Here is a 17,691-nt window from a genome sequence, read left to right on the forward strand (position 1 = left end):
AGATCATCTTGTACAACATCAGTTCCGGACCTTCTAAATGATCTTTTGGATAAATGGACACATTGTTACAGACACATTAAGCCATCCCAGAAGAGTGGAGACTGTTATAGCCAGGGGATGGCAACTCCATATTAATACCCATTAATTTTGAAATGGAATGTCCAATAAGTCTATAAAAATATTAAAGCTAGGTGCGCATATATTTTATCTTTAATGTCCAAAACATATTTCTGATAAAATGCTCCTCTAAAAGCAATTAAAAAAAAAAAACTCTTTAAACAGACAGATTAGGATCCTGTTTAGAGCCCCACATTTTGGTTTTAGAACGTCTCATTTAACAGAGATCTCTCCTTTATCACAAGTACTTTCTATTTAGACTCAACATCTCTAAATATAACAACTGTTTCCATATTGGAAAGTACCATTTCTTGTTTTGGAAACATGTGTCCTTTTTTCTCAGCGCTGCTTGTGGAGCAGATGTTTCTTTTTTATAGGCATTTTCATTTCAGGTGTCTCGCACACCTTCAGGTGTAATTGTTTGTTTTATATATACTTAATATAAAAGAATCTGTTTTTAATGTGACATTATAAAGTATATGTTGTTATTCTGTATTATAAAATATCAAAAATCAATTGGTTTGAAAACTTTGTGCAGGCATTGCACATCTTGAGTGCAGCATTAGCTTACCCTTCATTTATCCTACCTGATCAAAATAAATGTACTTTTGCAGTAATGAACCATGAATGGTGCCTGTCATCATTTCTGCAGTATGTTTTGATAACCTTCTTTGTTTGCTCCAATAGAGCTAAAGCCTTTAAGCCCCACTAACCAAAGTGCTAATTGTATTAAATGCAATTTGTACATACTGTATGTCATCATACCCAGTAATGAAGAAAAATTATATGGAAGAGAAATATGAAGAGTACTAACTAACTGGGATGCTTCAATTTGAAATGATGAGTCAAACAACATCTCTTTTTTAAATGCATGCTTCCTGTGCCCATCTGTGCTTGTTAGGCATCTCCACCCACAGTACAAGCTCACATCATCCCTTTGGCTTGTACCTTTAACATCCAGGCTCTGACATAGGAAATAGACAGGGGATTTTAATTTATTCTTATTTATACCTTTTATTTATATTTCTTATTCAAAATAATTATTGCCTCACATTTTGTTAAAATCAATAACTTCTGAGAACAATACTTTATGCAATTTCTAGTTATTATTGGTGTACTTTGTGTGCTGTTTTATTTTTAAACAGAGTTGAGCCTGATTTTATATTTTCTTCAGTCATTAATCAAGTGACACTCTCAAACACACACATCCATCATTTACTCCCACAACATTAACAACTGCTCAAGAGGAGCAGAGGCACTCAAGTATGTTTGTGTGTATGTCTGTGCCAACTTGCCTGTCTCTGTGTGTCTGGGGGTGGATAAGTTTGTAAAGCTTAGACTATGAGGAAAAAATGAGAAAAAAGGTTTATTAGTTTTTGGGTTTTGCTTTTATTGTTACCCTAATCATTTAACATTTCATCAACCTTACAGTTTTACATAAAAATGCTTGCAAAGTCTTGCAACTGGAAGCTTACATGGCTATAACAAGAGAGTTTATTGACACTGGACCAGACTTGTATGTTGAAATATATTTGGCTGAGGTTAAAAAATAAAAATGTTTCAATGCAGGAAGTGCAACCTGTTGACTAAAACATTCTTGCTAAATGTTACTAAGAGTTATATCCAGAAAACACAGACTACAACATAAACAGGAAAGGTGCAGTCCCACAATACTGTGAATTGAATATCTACAAGACTTCTGCCCTTCATTTATTGGTCAAGAAACCTGTCTTGTCTTTAATTGCAAGTACTCCGGTTTTCCATTCACAAAGACATGCATGTTAGTTTAACTGGCATTTCTACTGTACAGTAGAATGGTCTCATGTGGGTTTGTAAATGACTGCTGTTAGCTTGATAGTGGATCCTGTCCTTTCTCCTGATGTCTGACCCCCGTGACCCTTAATTGAATTCAGTTGGGTTTAAGAATGTTTGTTAAATTATGTTTCAATCTCTCCTGTCTAAACCCATCGTGACTGTTCATTAATGCACACCTTCTTGATAAATATCATTCTATTTTGTCATTAAAAATTGCTTCCATCAACATACCTTTGATACATATAAATCTAACATGGTACCTTTAGAAAAATATTCAGAGCTGATATGTATATGCTGATGAGGTACCTTGAGCAATCTTGAGTGAATATAACCTGGTATCATTGATTTGTGTGATTTATTCCCTTTAATAGAAATAGCACTTTTATCTATAATTTCCAAATGCTCTATTGTTTCATTAATGTTCGTTTTTCCTACAGAGAGGCTGTCAAGTTGTTCACATTTGAAAACTAAAAATACGTACTGGGAGCATTTCTCTTTCCTTCAGTGACAGTTTATTTACACCTTATGGGCTTAATACACTTCACCTCTTCCTTGACTGTTCTCGTACTGATAAAATACTGAAAGAAATGCCATTGAACTCCGAAGACATAATCAAGAACTCTGACCTGTAAATATTGATTTTGATGTCAATACAGTATTTTGAGGAATAAGGGTAAATAATGGAGCAACTCTAAATCAACAGACTACAAATATTAATCCAGGGCATGAACAGTTAGTTTGTCAGTAAGTTATGTGTTCTGGTGTTTCAAATTCTGAGTGAGAAGGATATAAATCTCAAAATCATCAGTACAGTCTTGTATCAAAAGGTTTGGCAAGCATTAAAACGATGTTATCCAAAAATTATGACCTTTGCAGTCACCAGATCTAGTTGGAAGACACTTATTTAAATTTTGGAATCAACAGTAATTTCCACCTCCATTGTGTGGAAGCAAAATAAATGGATTGATTCTATTTAAACAACCAATTAATTAATCATTTATTTTGATGAAAGACATTTTAGCTAGGCATCCATCACCTTATGTTCCACACTTTTCCCCGTTAATATGGATTTTATTCCATTTGTATTATATCAAGTTTAATGGACCAAACTTGTTTTAAGAAATCAGAATCCTCTGAATCATCCATCCATCCATTATCCTACCCGCTATATTGTAATACGGGGGTCTGCTAGAGCCAATCCCAGCCAACAAGACAGGAATAAACCCTGGGCAGGGTGCCAGCTGGAGACAATTTAGGATCGCCAATGCGTCTAACCTGTGGGAGGAAAGTGGAGAACACAGAGAAAACCCAGGCAGACACGAGGAGAACATGTAAATTCCATGCAGGGAAGTGAACCCGGGTCTCCTAACTGTGAGGCAGCAGCACTACCACTGCACCACGATGCCGCCTAGCTCTGACTCATAAACAAGATTATAGAAATAAGATATGTGTTTATATATTGAAATAATAGATGAGCTGCAAAAGAATATACTGTGATAGCATAAAAAAATGCATGAAATCCTGATGTGACTTTTGTTTAGCATTTCTCTTTTGGAACATTAGAATGATGTCATAGCTCACCCTTTTTTGCTGCAACACACTGCTATGATTAAGAAGTTTTCTTTGTTGCCAATTTAGGCACAGGACTTTAAGAGGCTGTGGGTATGTAAGAGGTATCTGTTTCACCTTACATCTGGGATGCTATAACTATGAAGAGAGCTATACAATTTATGAGCCAAAAAGTCCATATTAAATTTTTTTTTTACTTTATTTGTGGTTTAATCCTGGTTATAGATTTATTTTTCAACAAACCTACTGCAGTAGACCAAATAACACAATTTATTCATAACATAAGGCTAATATAAGATGGATCTACAGTATCAAAGTATATACAGACAGAGGACAATAACAACCAACATAAATCTGTGCCAGCTTAGTTTGATCTTTTTCTGACCTATTAACAGAGGTACATAACTTAAGAATTCTGATATTCTAAAGAATGCAATCAAGATGCATATGTTCTTTACCTAGTTATTAAGTTTCTAGTTTGTGCACCATGATGGTGGCATTGATTTCTTCAAACTTGTTCTGTACTGATGTATTCCCCCAACATGTGTGTGATCTGTCGGTCTGAAATGTCCTACTGAATTTGGGAAGAGAAAAGTATAACAGCTACAAGCTTATCCTTTACAAGGGTTATTACTTTTCAATTATAATAATACCAATAACCAGAAGAGATTAGTTGACTTTATCCTAACTACAGAATTACTATCAGTAGTTCTCAAAATCAAAGTAGGTCTACATATGGTACCAATGATATGGTTCCTGTTGGTTCTGTGTGTTAGGGATGCTTTGTTCCATTCCTTGTGTTGTTCATTATGCTTTTTCTTTCTTTCATTAGGAGCTCTTCTCCTCATTTACTTTTTTCACACCTTGTGGTTAGCACTTTGAGCTACATCATTTGTATGAAAATGTGCTACATGAATAAATGTTGTTGTTGTTGTTGGTTGCAGTTAGTATTGCAGTTTTCTCTGAGTTTTCACACACAGTGGCCCTCATTTTGTAGCATACAATTTAGGTCTGCTGGGTAGTAGGTGATCAGACAACTCCCATCTTTAGCAAGATGAACACTTGACTTTATGTAGGTATGTCTTGCTTGTGCAACTTTCTTTAGTTTAGCAAGGTTTGGACTTATGACATCCCTTAATCCAAGTCCATTACAGATGGTCTTCCACTCTTATAGTCCCAACACCATGTTACCCTTCGGAGTAAAATGTATTGCTCCAGACTTTGTTACAGAGGCAACAGGGGACCTGCTATATGGATCAAAAGTTATAGCCATGCTGGGAGCAGGGAGAGCATACACTGAGCATAGATTTACTGCTTGGATAATAAAGAGAGAAAAAAACATTTTGTGAATGGTTTCTTGAGGGGTAAAAAGGCCCAATGTTTTTGTTGATAACTGGTTAAATGTTTTTTCCGTCAAGGCTGCCAGTTACTGAGTTAGAACTTTTTGTTCACTGACCAAGTGTTTAAGTGGTGCATTATGGAATCATCTCCGAATGTCACTTTGCCTGTGAAAAATCAGTCTTACCAGATGAGAACTGTAAGCAAATACCTGACACTTGAGCTGAAGGTAAATGCCAGTGAAAAAGGGCCTGGCTGCAGCTTCTTAAGCAAAGTTCTTGTGGTCAGATCTAAGAAAAAAGGTTGCCTTACAGGGCAGAGGTCTACTTTACATGGTTATTCTTGAATTGTTATTTTTTAGAAATTAAAAACAATAAAACATGCTCTTGTCTGGCTGTTTACTAGCTTATTTGAGTACTACAGATACAGTAGTTTCAGTGACACCAACTCTTTAAGGAGATGTCTCATTCTGTATTTGCTGAAGTCTTCATATAGTGTAGTTATTGCCATGTAGTCCTTTGTCTATGATGTGATGTGGCCTTCCTCAGCTAACTTTGGGTGGGATACCCTTTACCATGCCCAGTGCAGAGTTAAAGTAAAAAGTATGATGCTTTTTGACACAAGAATTTAGGTGCAGTAAATTGGTTCTTTAAAGTAAGGCTTTCTCCCTTAGTTTGAGCTCTGTCATTGTCAAAGAGCAGCGTATGACACGATACAGTCAAAGGATTATTCTGAGGAAAAATATAGCCAGGAGACGGTTACATGAAATTAAAAATAAAATAAAAAATAAAAATCAGATCGTAAATTGGGTAAATACCAGAAAAAGACAAATGAGAAGACAACCTAAAGACTAGGGCAAAGCAAGCATCAGAAGTCAAAATCAAAAAAGAGATTAAAAGCCAAGAAGCGAAATCTGATGCTAATGTCTACTTAGAATTGAAACTAATTATGCTGGAATTCAAGTACAAGGAGTTTTATTTACTAAGGGATAATTTGCAGAGTGATGGATGCCACATTCATAGCGTTACATCCCTTGATGTAATAATTGCAATGATCATATAAGCAAAGAAACAAAATGTATTTCAATTAGTTTGAAATAATCAAACAGATTCCACACAGAAAAAAAATAAAGACCCCAAAAAACATTCATAAATCATTAGAACGTTAGAAAAATTGTGACAAGAACAGGCCAGACAGGCAATCACAGCTTGCCAATCCTATCTACATACAGTAATTCCTATCTACTTAAGTTCTCTAAACTCCGACTGTTTACCACTGTACTTGGTAGCTTATGCCATGTGTCTGTGGTTCTCTCTATGAAGAAAAACTTTTGTGTGGAATTTACCCTTAACAACTTTCCAACTGTGTCCCCATATTCTTGTTGAATTTATTTTGAAGTAATAGTCTCAATCCACTGTACTAATTCCTTTCATAGTGTTAAACACTTCAATCATGTCACCACTTAATCTCTTTTTGCCTAATTTGAAAGGTTCAACTCTTTTATTCTTTCCTCATAACTCACTCCCTGCAGAACCGGAATCAGCCTAGTTGCTCTTCTCTGGACTTTTCTAGTGCTGCTGTGTCTGATGTGTTAAAGCATGGTAATTGCTACAATCAGGAGCTTAGAAGAGAAGAACTTAGAGCTAGCAATCCACCTAGTTATTCTGAGGATTTTCAGAGAGAATTTTAGCCTCAAGAGTTTCAAGGGGATCAAAAGGAGGGCGACCTACCAGCTCCCAATCAGAAACTGAAAAAGAGATGCACCTAGTTAATTCTCATAGATCCTTTGGTGTATGCAAGACTTCAACTTGCATAGTAGTAATAAGTACAGTAGTAACAAGCTTTAAACGAATACACATTCAGGCATTTCTTGGTAGGGCAAAGTCTGCAGAGATGTCAGGTAGTGTTCTGATTTTTGAAATTCTAAACATTTAGCTTAACAGTTATTGGATAACAGTCCAATTTGCTAGTCCTGTGGCTGAATGCTGCACCTTCTAATATAGTCGCTTTATTTTTCGAACTGTAACAAGGACTTTATCTTGCTGTGTATTTACTGTTATATTGTTATATTACGTGAAAAGTTCTTTGCTTAATTTAAAGCCTATCCATGAACTTATATAGACATATGCCATATAATAATCCTTGCTCATTTAATATTAAATGAACATTAAATATTTATTTAATATTAATTTTGTAAACAGTGCCTTGCCATGTATTTTTATTTTTATAAAGTATAGGCATGTTTAAGTTAATTAAGGAAGTGAAAGCTTAAGTCATGTTTGTCAAAAGAAGTGTTCTGTTCAAAAAAAATAAAGCATAACAAAAATAAATTCCCAAACATTTTACTGTATCAGTTATGATAAGGAAAAAGATGCCAACACACTCACAACACAAACTGAAAGTTTCCGTAAGTTGCAAGCTGTCAGTTTCTGACAACAGGTCCTTAGATGGTAGACATAGGTTGCAGTGTATATTTATATGCAGCACCTTATCAACACATTTCAGTGACATTAGGATTGACAGCCAAAGATATAAAGTTTATATATATATATATATATATATATATATATATATATATATATATATATATATATAACAAGCAGAGTTCATGTAGCCTGTCTTTGCTTCTTTTACTGTAAAACTACTTTAAAGTACCATTTATGTAACAAGATTTTAAGCATCAACATTGTCTTTTGAAAGCTAAAGCTGGGCAATTTAATAATGACACCCTGTTATGCATGGAAGAGATTAACTGGTGAACAACTCTGACACACATCTGATATTTATGCACATTGAAGATGATAAGCTTCATTAAAAATAAACATTAAAAATTTTGAAAACTCTAACTGTTTAGAACAATACAAAGGTTATCTTTTTATGCTATCATCCTGATGAGCCTAATGTGATAAAACAGCTAATGTGCACTCTTAAATGTGCCTTTAATAGTGTTTCAATAATCAGTCAGAATGAGATTTGTTAGACGACTTTAGCTTGTAAATATTATGTACGCGCCAAAGTCACAAAATATCCGTGTCCTCCAGTGTCCTTAATAGGGCATTTATAATCTGTCAAAATGAGATTCATTAGATGACTCTGTATAGCTTGTAAATAGTATGTATCCACTGAATTTATGAAATATATATATCCACTCAGTGTGCATGTGGAAAACAGGGCAGACTTGACAACCTGCATGCATGAGAACCAGGAAGAATTCCCAAAGAATTCCTTTCAGTAAGGATAGCAACAACATTAAAGCAGCGGATACAGCCCACATTTCAGTAGTGTGGCCTTTGCCTTCTGAATCCTTCACTGAAGGTTAATGTAAAATAAACATTTCAAGCTCCAGCTCCTGCTTGCACCACAAGCAACACAAGGAAAATGTGTCTGGTCTTTGTAGGCTCATGGCTTTGCTGACAACAGCCTGTAATGCTGTGACTTGTTCCAAAGAAAATGTTTCATCCCGGCAGTTTGTTTGATGCGTTGTCTCGTCGATTTGGTCTCAGCTGAATAAATATGTCCCTCAGGAAACACTAACAGCATTAATCAGCTCCTCCACATTCTCTAGTGAATAGGCTGAATTTAATAGCTACTTGTCTGGAACAGGTCACTCTTCAAAAGGGTATCTGTAGATACCACAAATTGTTTTTATTCTTGTGCAATACATATTTCAAAGACAGAAGAAACAAATTAAATTAAATAATATGTGTAATCTCTGCCAACACAATTTAAATTCAGTATAAAATTCTTAAACCAGCTTATTCCAATTCAGTATTGAGAGGGATCAAAGTCTGTGAAATAACTTTGAGTTAATGGAGGCACCGGTCCAGCAGAGTTGGACCAATATAACATGCCGTTTGACCTAACCTCCATTTTTGGGGATGTGGGAGGAAAAGCTGGAGAAAAAACCCACACAAACATGTAAAAGCTTAAAAAAGGCAACAATTTAGATTGGAATTTAAATGCAGGTTGATAGATCCATCTGCAGTGGGTTGGCACCCTGCCCAGGATTGGTTCCTGCCTTGTGCCCTGTGTTGGTTGGGATTGGCTCCAGCAGACCCCCGTGACCCTGTGTTCGGATTCAGCGGGTTGGAAAATGGATGGATGGATGGATAGATCCATGAGGCAGCAACAATAAATACTGTGCCACTATGACATTTTTAATGTATTGAATTTTCGGATGGCAGGACATTGCAATAATATATTGTACCACTAATGTAGTGTCCAATATTACTTTCCTCTTATGTTATGAATTATTTACCTCTATAAACAATTCAATTAGGAAGGGATGATTCCTATCATGAAACTTTGTAACTGCCTTTTAATAAACGGCACATTGTGAAAAATATTGTTTTGGGTTTAAGTATACATTAGTACAATAGTTTATATAACAGAAGAAACACTAGCATTTATAAAACTGTATCAGTTAAGTAATATAATTCTTTATATGGTAACAGTCTGACACTTGGCTGTCTACTGTATTTTCATCTTGGAAGAAATCTTTCAGGCACTGATTATCTTACAGATAATCTATACTAATAAAAGGTAAAGCCCTCACTGACTCACTCACTGACTCACTCACTCACTCACTGACTCACTTATCACTAATTCTCCAACTTCCCGTGTAGGTAGAAGGCTGAAATTTGGCAGGCTCATTCCTTACAGCTTACTTACAAAAGTTGGGCAGGTTTCATTTCAAAATTCTACACATAATGGTCATAACTGGAACCTATTTTTTCGTCCATATACTATAATAGACTTCTGCTTGATGCCCGTGGGAGGCAAAAAAATATGAAGAGTCTGATACATACAAGCATATTCATAAGTGCAGCTACTGCAGAAATAAAACACTGGGTGGAAAAAGTCAATGTCCCGCTAAAGGAACACAGTGTAAAAAAAAAACCCGTGCATGCAGTGTGTCACGCCTCAGATAAAGAGGAAGACGAACCGTTTATTGATGCAGTAAGAAACGAATCGATGAATGAAACCTGTTATCTTTAGAACGATTGACAAACACGGAATGTAACTTGAACACATCCTACAAATACGAACCTGATTGAAATAAAACAATGATAATCAAATTAGGGTTACTTGCACGTAAGAGCGGGACTCATACGTTTTAACAAACAGCGTATTGCACTGATACGAAATAGCCTGCCCATTTAAATTATTTAGGAATGGATAAATAAATTAACATTTTGTATAAAAAATGTTTTTCATTTTTCTTCCTTGATGGAGTCTGCCACCCCCAGCAACAGTTGCTCGCACCCCAAAGAGTGTATGTGTGTGTATATATATATATATATATATATATATATATATGTGTGTGTGTGTGTGTGTATGTATATATGTAGATATGTATGTATATGTATGTGTATATATGCAGATATGTATATATATGTGGATGTATGTGTATATATGTATATATATATATGTATGTGTATATGTGTGTGTATATTATAAGATATGGCCGGCCATTCATCCCAGCCAATACCCCCAAGCCGCCAGGTGGAGCCCTCCTTGCAGCATGGAGGTCCCCAGAAGACCAGCAGGGCATCATGGACAATGTGGTTTTTATGCACAGCCCTGCTGGATACCATGGGGGCCACAGGAGGGAGCTGTAGGGAGGACCGAGGGCTTATTCATGTCCTGTGACCCGGAGGTTCGTCATAGGAAGAGCGACGGACTTCAGAGTTGAAGAAAAGGACTATTTACCCTGACCCGGAAGGAATAAAGACTTGTGGACTGTTGGGCAGAAACACCTCCGGGTCAGGGAGTATAAAAGGACTGTGGGAGCTCCCAGAGCTGAGTTGGGAGGCAGGGTGGCTACGCTTCTGGGAGTTTGGAGGATTGCTTATTTGTTATTATTGTTGGTTTATTAGAGAATTGTGGATCGGAGCGTGCTTTGTGCACATAATTATTATAATTATTTTATAATAATTTTATCTGGTGTCTGACGTGTGGTCTGAGGGTACAAGGGTGAGAGAAAACCCGTAATCTGTCACAATATATATATGTATATATGTGTATATGTATATATGTATGGATATGTATATATATATATGTTTATATATGTGTGTGTGTATATATATATACAGCAACACTCATCACTCACAACAGTGACAAAACAATTACATTGACAATCATGTTACGTTATTTTCAAAATGTTTCCTTTGCTTTTTCATTACTTCTTTAACACACTACTCCGCTGCGAAGCGCCGCGGGTATTTTGCTAGTCATACTATACACTGAATCTCAAATCAGAACTTTGAATCAACCTGAACACCAGCACTTCAACTAACTGAATGTCTTTATATGACACAATCATAACCACTTTACAAAGTGATATTAACATAGATCATGGATAAATTAGGCAACTGTTAATCATACAAGCAATGCTGTGGTGGAAGAACACTGTGGGAAGATGGATGGTATTGTACAGACACTAATCTCTTTGCTATTTTCATCCTTAGAGTAGAAAAGAAGTCCCTGGAAGACCAATCTCATGGGGCCAGATGAGATTTTTCAAAGAAGAAAACACATCTGGAGAGAACCCATTTAAAAATGTGCTGTGAATAGTGGCAAAATCCAGCTCTGCAAAGGCTACACCCAAATGGAATCTTTCTAAAACAATCAATCTTAGTTCTTTCAGTCCATGCACTAAACTAAACCGTCAGGGTTCAGGGAAAGAGGAAAAGAAACCGAATACAAGAATTGACACTGAAAGGAAATAAAAAGCTTTAACTGCTGTTATACATTCAGGAGCTTAATAGCAGCTTAATAATTAATTTGTACATTGCAATAAGCGTGTTGACAGAAGAGACAGACAGACAGACACACAAACAAACAAACGTAGAGCACTTCAACTACATGCGTTTGAGAAGTGCTTCTCTTTGTTACGGTATCTTTCTGACATTTTGACTATTGCATTGCTATATGGAATAACAACAAAAACCACAGTTTAGATAAGCATTGTGGTCAATGGACATACAGGTATAATTTATCAAAATGCTGTGGCTATTCTGGCGTGGCATGTTTGCATTTCTAATTAGAAATTAATGTTAACTTCCTTTAGTTATTAATTTAGGTGAGCAATCAGAAGGTGGGTGCTGTGCACTCCTGGTATTGTTAAGCAGATTTGTTGATTCAGGTGTTTTAAGTACTGAAATCTGCATCTTCTGGGACTCTTCTTTATTGGATCTCATAATGACAGTCCACTTGGCGGCGTGCGACACACGTTTATTTCAAATGCATATTTTGAAGTTCATATTTTCACAGGCATACAGTGCATTCGGAAAGTACTCACAGAGCATCACTTTTTCCACATTTTGTTATGTTACAGCCTTATTCCAAAATGGATTAAATTCATTTTTTCAGAATTCTACACACAACACCCCATTATGACAACGTGAAAAAGTTTACTTGAGATTTTTGCAAATTTATTCAAAATAAAAAAACTGAGAAATCACATGTACATAAGTATTCACAGCCTTTGCTCAATACTTTGTCGATGCACCTTTGGCAGCAATTACAGCCTCAAGTCTTTTGAATATGATGCCACAAGCTTGGCACACCTATCCTTGGCCAGTTTCGCCCATTCCTCTTTGCAGCACCTCTCAAGCTCCATCAGGTTGGATGGGAAGCGTCGGTGCACAGCCATTTTAAGATCTCTCCAGAGATGTTCAATCAGATTCAACTCTGGGCTCTGGCTGGGCCACTCAAGGACATTCACAGAGTTGTCCTGAAGCCACTCCTTTGATATCTTGGCTGTGTGCTTAGGGTCGTTGTCCTGCTCAAAGATGAACTGCCCCCCCAGTCTGAGGTCAAGAGCGCTCTGGAGCAGGTTTTCATCCAGGATGTCTCTGTACATTGCTGCAGTCATCTTTCCCTTTATCCTGACTAGTCTCCCAGTTCCTGCCGCTGAAAAACATCCCCACAGCATGATGCTGCCACCACCATGCTTCACTGTAGGGATAGTATTGGCCTGGTGATGAGTGGTGCCTGGTTTCCTCCAAACGTGACACCTGGCATTCACACCAAAGAGTTCAATCTTTGTCTCATCAGACCAGAGAATTTTGTTTCTCATGGTCTGAGAGTCCTTCAGGTGCCTTTTGGCAAACTCCAGGTGGGCTGCCATGTGCCTTTTATTACAGAGTGGCTTCCGTCTGGTCACTCTACTGTACAGGCCTGATTGGTGGATTGCTGCAGAGATGGTTGTCCTTCTGGAAGGTTCTCCTCTCTCCACAGAGGACCTCTGGAGCTCTGACAGAGTGACCATCGGGTTCTTGGTCACCTCCCCGACTAAGGCCCTTCTCCCCTGATCGCTCAGTTTAGATGGTTGGCCAGCTCTAGAAAGAGCCCTGGTGGTTTCGAACTTCTTCCACTTACGGATGATGGAGGCCACTGTGCTCATTGGGACCTTCAAAGCAGGAGAAATTTTTCTGTAACCTTCCCCAGATTTGTGCCTCGAGACAATTCCTTTGAGTTCATGCTTGGTTTGTGCTCTGACATGAACTTGCAACTGTGGGACCTTATATAGACAGGTGTGTGCCTTTCCAAATCATGTCCAATCAACTAAATTCACCACAGGTGGACTCCAAGTAAGCTGCAGAAACATCTCAAGGATGATCAGGGGAAACAGGATGCACCTGAGCTTAATTTTGAGCTTCATGGCAAAGGCTGTGAATATTTATGTACATGTGCTTTCTCAGTTTTTTTATTTTTAATAAATTTGCAAAAACCTCAAGTAAACGTTTTTCACGTTGTCATTATGGGGTGTTGTGTGTAGAATTCTGAGTAAAAAAATGAATTTAATCCATTTTGGAATAAGGCTGTAACATAACAAAATGAGGAAAAAGTAATGCGCTGTGAATACTTTCCAGATGCACTGTAGATGCCAACTCTTTCATACTCACATCGACTCCTACAGTATAGCCGTAATGGTGAACAACAGAGAACACACATAGCACCTGCAACAACATATCCTTCATGTTTACCATTTGTCCATTGATGGCTGATGTTACAGAAAGGTTTTTTGTTTGCAACAGGTTATGTTTATTTTTAGCCTGTGCAATGTGCTCTCTTTAAATGTGACACACATTTATATGTTTAATAGGGTTTTTGTATATAGTTCATCATAAAGAGAAGCTTGCTCTCTGTCGGACCAGGTTAACACGAGTACCACTGCTTTTTGCCCCTACTTTGAGCGCCACCTTCAAGAGGAATTGGAATGGTCTATAAATGTGAAACTCTGTGAGCTGTACAATTGTTAACTTATACAGTATATCCTTTAAAAGTAAAATTCACTCAGGATTGTCTTCAGGCATATATATTCTACTTCTGACTTCAGTGAGACTAATCAAACACAGATCACATCACTTATACCTTATTTCCACCAGTGTCAACAGTATAAAAGAAGGCAACTAAAAATTCCTGAAATTGTTAAAAAAACCTTTTTGTTATAAAACTTACAGCAATTCCCTTTTAGCCACCTTCAAAATACTCTCATTGTGATGCAATACACTTGTCTCAGTGTTTTCCCTTGTGTTCATCTTTTGTTACCATATCTAGTGCCCCCCGCATTTTTTCCTGTAATTCTTCTATTGTAAAAACATCTTATTCCCTCCTCAATTTTAATGTCTGGAACAAAAAGAAGGTGCAAAACAACAACGACAATGTTTTTGGCTAAAAACTCATTGACTGAAAACACAGTGTTTGCAGGTGTGATGTCATGATGCAGTTTTGCATGAGCCACTACTTGGGTGCTTTTTTCCTGATGTTTTCCTCAAGACGCCTCTACAGTTGAATGCAAGATCACTGATAGCAAACTCTTTATAAACAGGTCTGTTAATGTTGAAAAATGTGATCATTATTGTCTCTTGAAATCCTGCCATGATGACTTGGAGAAAAGAAATGCAGTAGTCACTTGCACTGTTGTAGAATAATACACACTAAATCAACTCACTTGGCAGACTGATTAAGACATATTCTATAACTACGGTCACATGAAAAAGTTTGGGAACCCCTCTCAGCCTGCATAATAATTTACTGTACTTTCAACAAAAAAGATAACAGTGGTATGTCTTTCATTTCCTAGGAACATCTGAGTACTGGGGCGTTTTCCGAACAAAGATTTTTAGTGAAGCAGTATTAGTTGTATGAAATTAAATCAAATGTGAAAAAGTGGCTGTGCAAAAATTTGGGTAACTTTGTAATTTTGCTGATTTGAATGCATGTAACTGCTCAACACTAATTACTTGCAACACCAAATTGGTTGGATTAGCTTGTTAAGCCTTGAACCTCATAGACAGGTGTGTCAAATCATGAGAAAAGGTATTTAAGGTGGTCAATTCAAAGTTGTGCTTCCCTTTGACTGTCCTCTGAAGAGTGACAGCATGGGATCCTCAAAGCAACTCTCAAAAGATCTGAAAACAAAGATTGTTGAGTATCATGGTTTAGGAGAAGGCTACAAAAAGCTCTCTCAGAGGTTTAAACTGTCAGTTTCAACTGTAAGGAATGTAATGAGGAAATGTTAAACCCAGGTCTGGCAGGCCAAGAAAAATACAGGAGTGGCATATGCGCAGGATTGTGACAATGATTACAGACAACCCACATATCACCTCCAAAGACTTGCAAGAACATCTGTATCTGTACATCGTTCTACAATTCAGCGCAATTTGCACAAAGAACATCTGTATGGCAGGGTGATGAGAATGAAGCCCTTTCTGCACTCACACCACAAACAGAGTCGCTTGTTGTATGTAAATGCTCGTTTAGACAAGCCAGATTCATACTGGAACAAAGTGCTTTGGACTGATGAGACAAAAATTGAGTTATTTGGTCATAACAAAAAGCGCTTTGCATGGCAGAAGAAGAACACCGCATTCCAAGAAAAACACCTGCTAGCTACAGTCAAATTTGGTGGTGGTTCCATCATGCTGTGGGGTTGTGTGGCTAGTTCAGGGACTGGGGCTCTTGTTAAAGTTCGAGGGTCGGATGAATTCAACCCAATATCAACAAAATCTTCAGAATAATGTTCAAGCATTAGTAACAAAGTTGAAGTTACACAGGGGTTGGATATTCCAACAAGACAATGACCCAAAACACAGTTCAAAATCTACAAAGGCATTCATGCAGAGGGAGAAGTACAATGTTCTGGAATGGCCGCCACAGTCCCCTGACTTGAATATCATTGAAAATCTATGGGATAATTTGAAGCAGGCTGTCCATGCTCAGCAGCCATCAAATTTATCTGAACTGGAGAAATTTTGTATGGAAGAATGGTCAAAAATACCTCCATCCAGAATCCAGACACTCATCAAAGGCTATAGGAGGCGTCTAGAGGCTGTTATATTTGCAAAAGGAGGCTCAACTAAGTATTGATGTAATATCTCTGTTGGGGTGCCACAATTTATGCACCTGTCTAATTTTGTTATGATGCATATTGCATATTTTCTGGTAATCCAATAAACTTAATGTCACTGCTGAAATACTAGGCCTACTGTTTCCATAAGGCATGTCATATATTAAAAGGAAGTTGCTACTTTGAAAGCTCAGCCAATGATAAACAAAAATCCAAAGAATTAAGAGGGGTTCCCAAACTTTTTCATATGACTGTACCTATTACTCCAACGCTATTGACCAATTATGAGAATTTTTAGTCCCCCCTCATATAAACCCCCTGTTTCCTGCAAGTCAGTGTTCATTCCTGAACTGGCTTTTCCTGGACTTACCTGAAAAACAGTCTTTATTTCTCTCATTTGGGAGAAGTTACAAGGCTGATGAATAATGCCCATTTCCTCAATTTAGTATTTTCTTGTCCTTTTGTTAATTCAGACATTTAACCGTGCAATCTTTGGGACCACAATTCCCTTATCTGTTTCTTTATACTCTGTTCACAAAACACAATGAATGTGCATATATAGAGTAGCATTAAAACAACTAATGCACTGGTAAAATGGCACCTAATGAAGAGAACAAATATAATTTTGAGGGGGAACATTGCTAGTGACAGAGATTAAAGAGTAATGTAATTTTTTTGAAATTAAGAAATGGGTGGCCTTTAGGCTGAAACATGCTTAACAGAGACAAAAAAAGAGCAACTTTGTTTTTGTAAAGATGTTCTGTATATGCTATAGTATATTTTTTTTTTCAGGGAAGTTTAATTTTAGAACTTTAGAATTCCTTGGATGTTAAATTTAAAGGATGTTCTTAGCCTATCTCTCCAACCTGTAGGGACAAACTTGGGGGTTGGTGGCAGAATTGGCACTCCAGCCACCATAAAAAACCTCACACTGTTCCATTCCATCTGAACTAGTGTGGTGATGAGGTATCACCCGTTGCATGGCTGCACTCGGGGCCTAATGTGGATCCTGAGTTGGTTTGTCGTGTGGTGGGTGCGGCAATGCGCTGTATCAGCGCGTACTCCTAACCTCTCTCTCTCTGTCTTAGCCTATCCTTCAACATTTCTTTTTCTGCTCTTTTTTATTTTATCACTTTGTTTTATTAGCTATAATAACTTGTGTTCTAGTAACACCAATTGAAAACTCTCACCAAGGACTAGTGGCACTGATTATCAGAACAAGTACTGAGTCAATGCCCACAGCCAGTGCCTGACAGGCTAGTTATGAGGCCGCCTCACTGCTATGGGCTCAAAGTCCTCATCAGCACTTTTATCTAGGCTCAGCAATTTGTGCTGTCATGCTTGCAGCAAATTATTTTAACTTCTCCCAGTCCTACTGCAATTGTCACATTTCTCGTACTGATGATGTTCTGCACAATGAAACAATCTAAACAGGATAATCCTATGGAGGATTTTGTTTAAATAAAGCAATTTCTTTCCTTTTTCAATTGCCT

This window comes from Polypterus senegalus, chromosome 5, assembly GCF_016835505.1.
Source record: "Polypterus senegalus isolate Bchr_013 chromosome 5, ASM1683550v1, whole genome shotgun sequence".
Taxonomy (NCBI): domain Eukaryota; kingdom Metazoa; phylum Chordata; class Cladistia; order Polypteriformes; family Polypteridae; genus Polypterus; species Polypterus senegalus.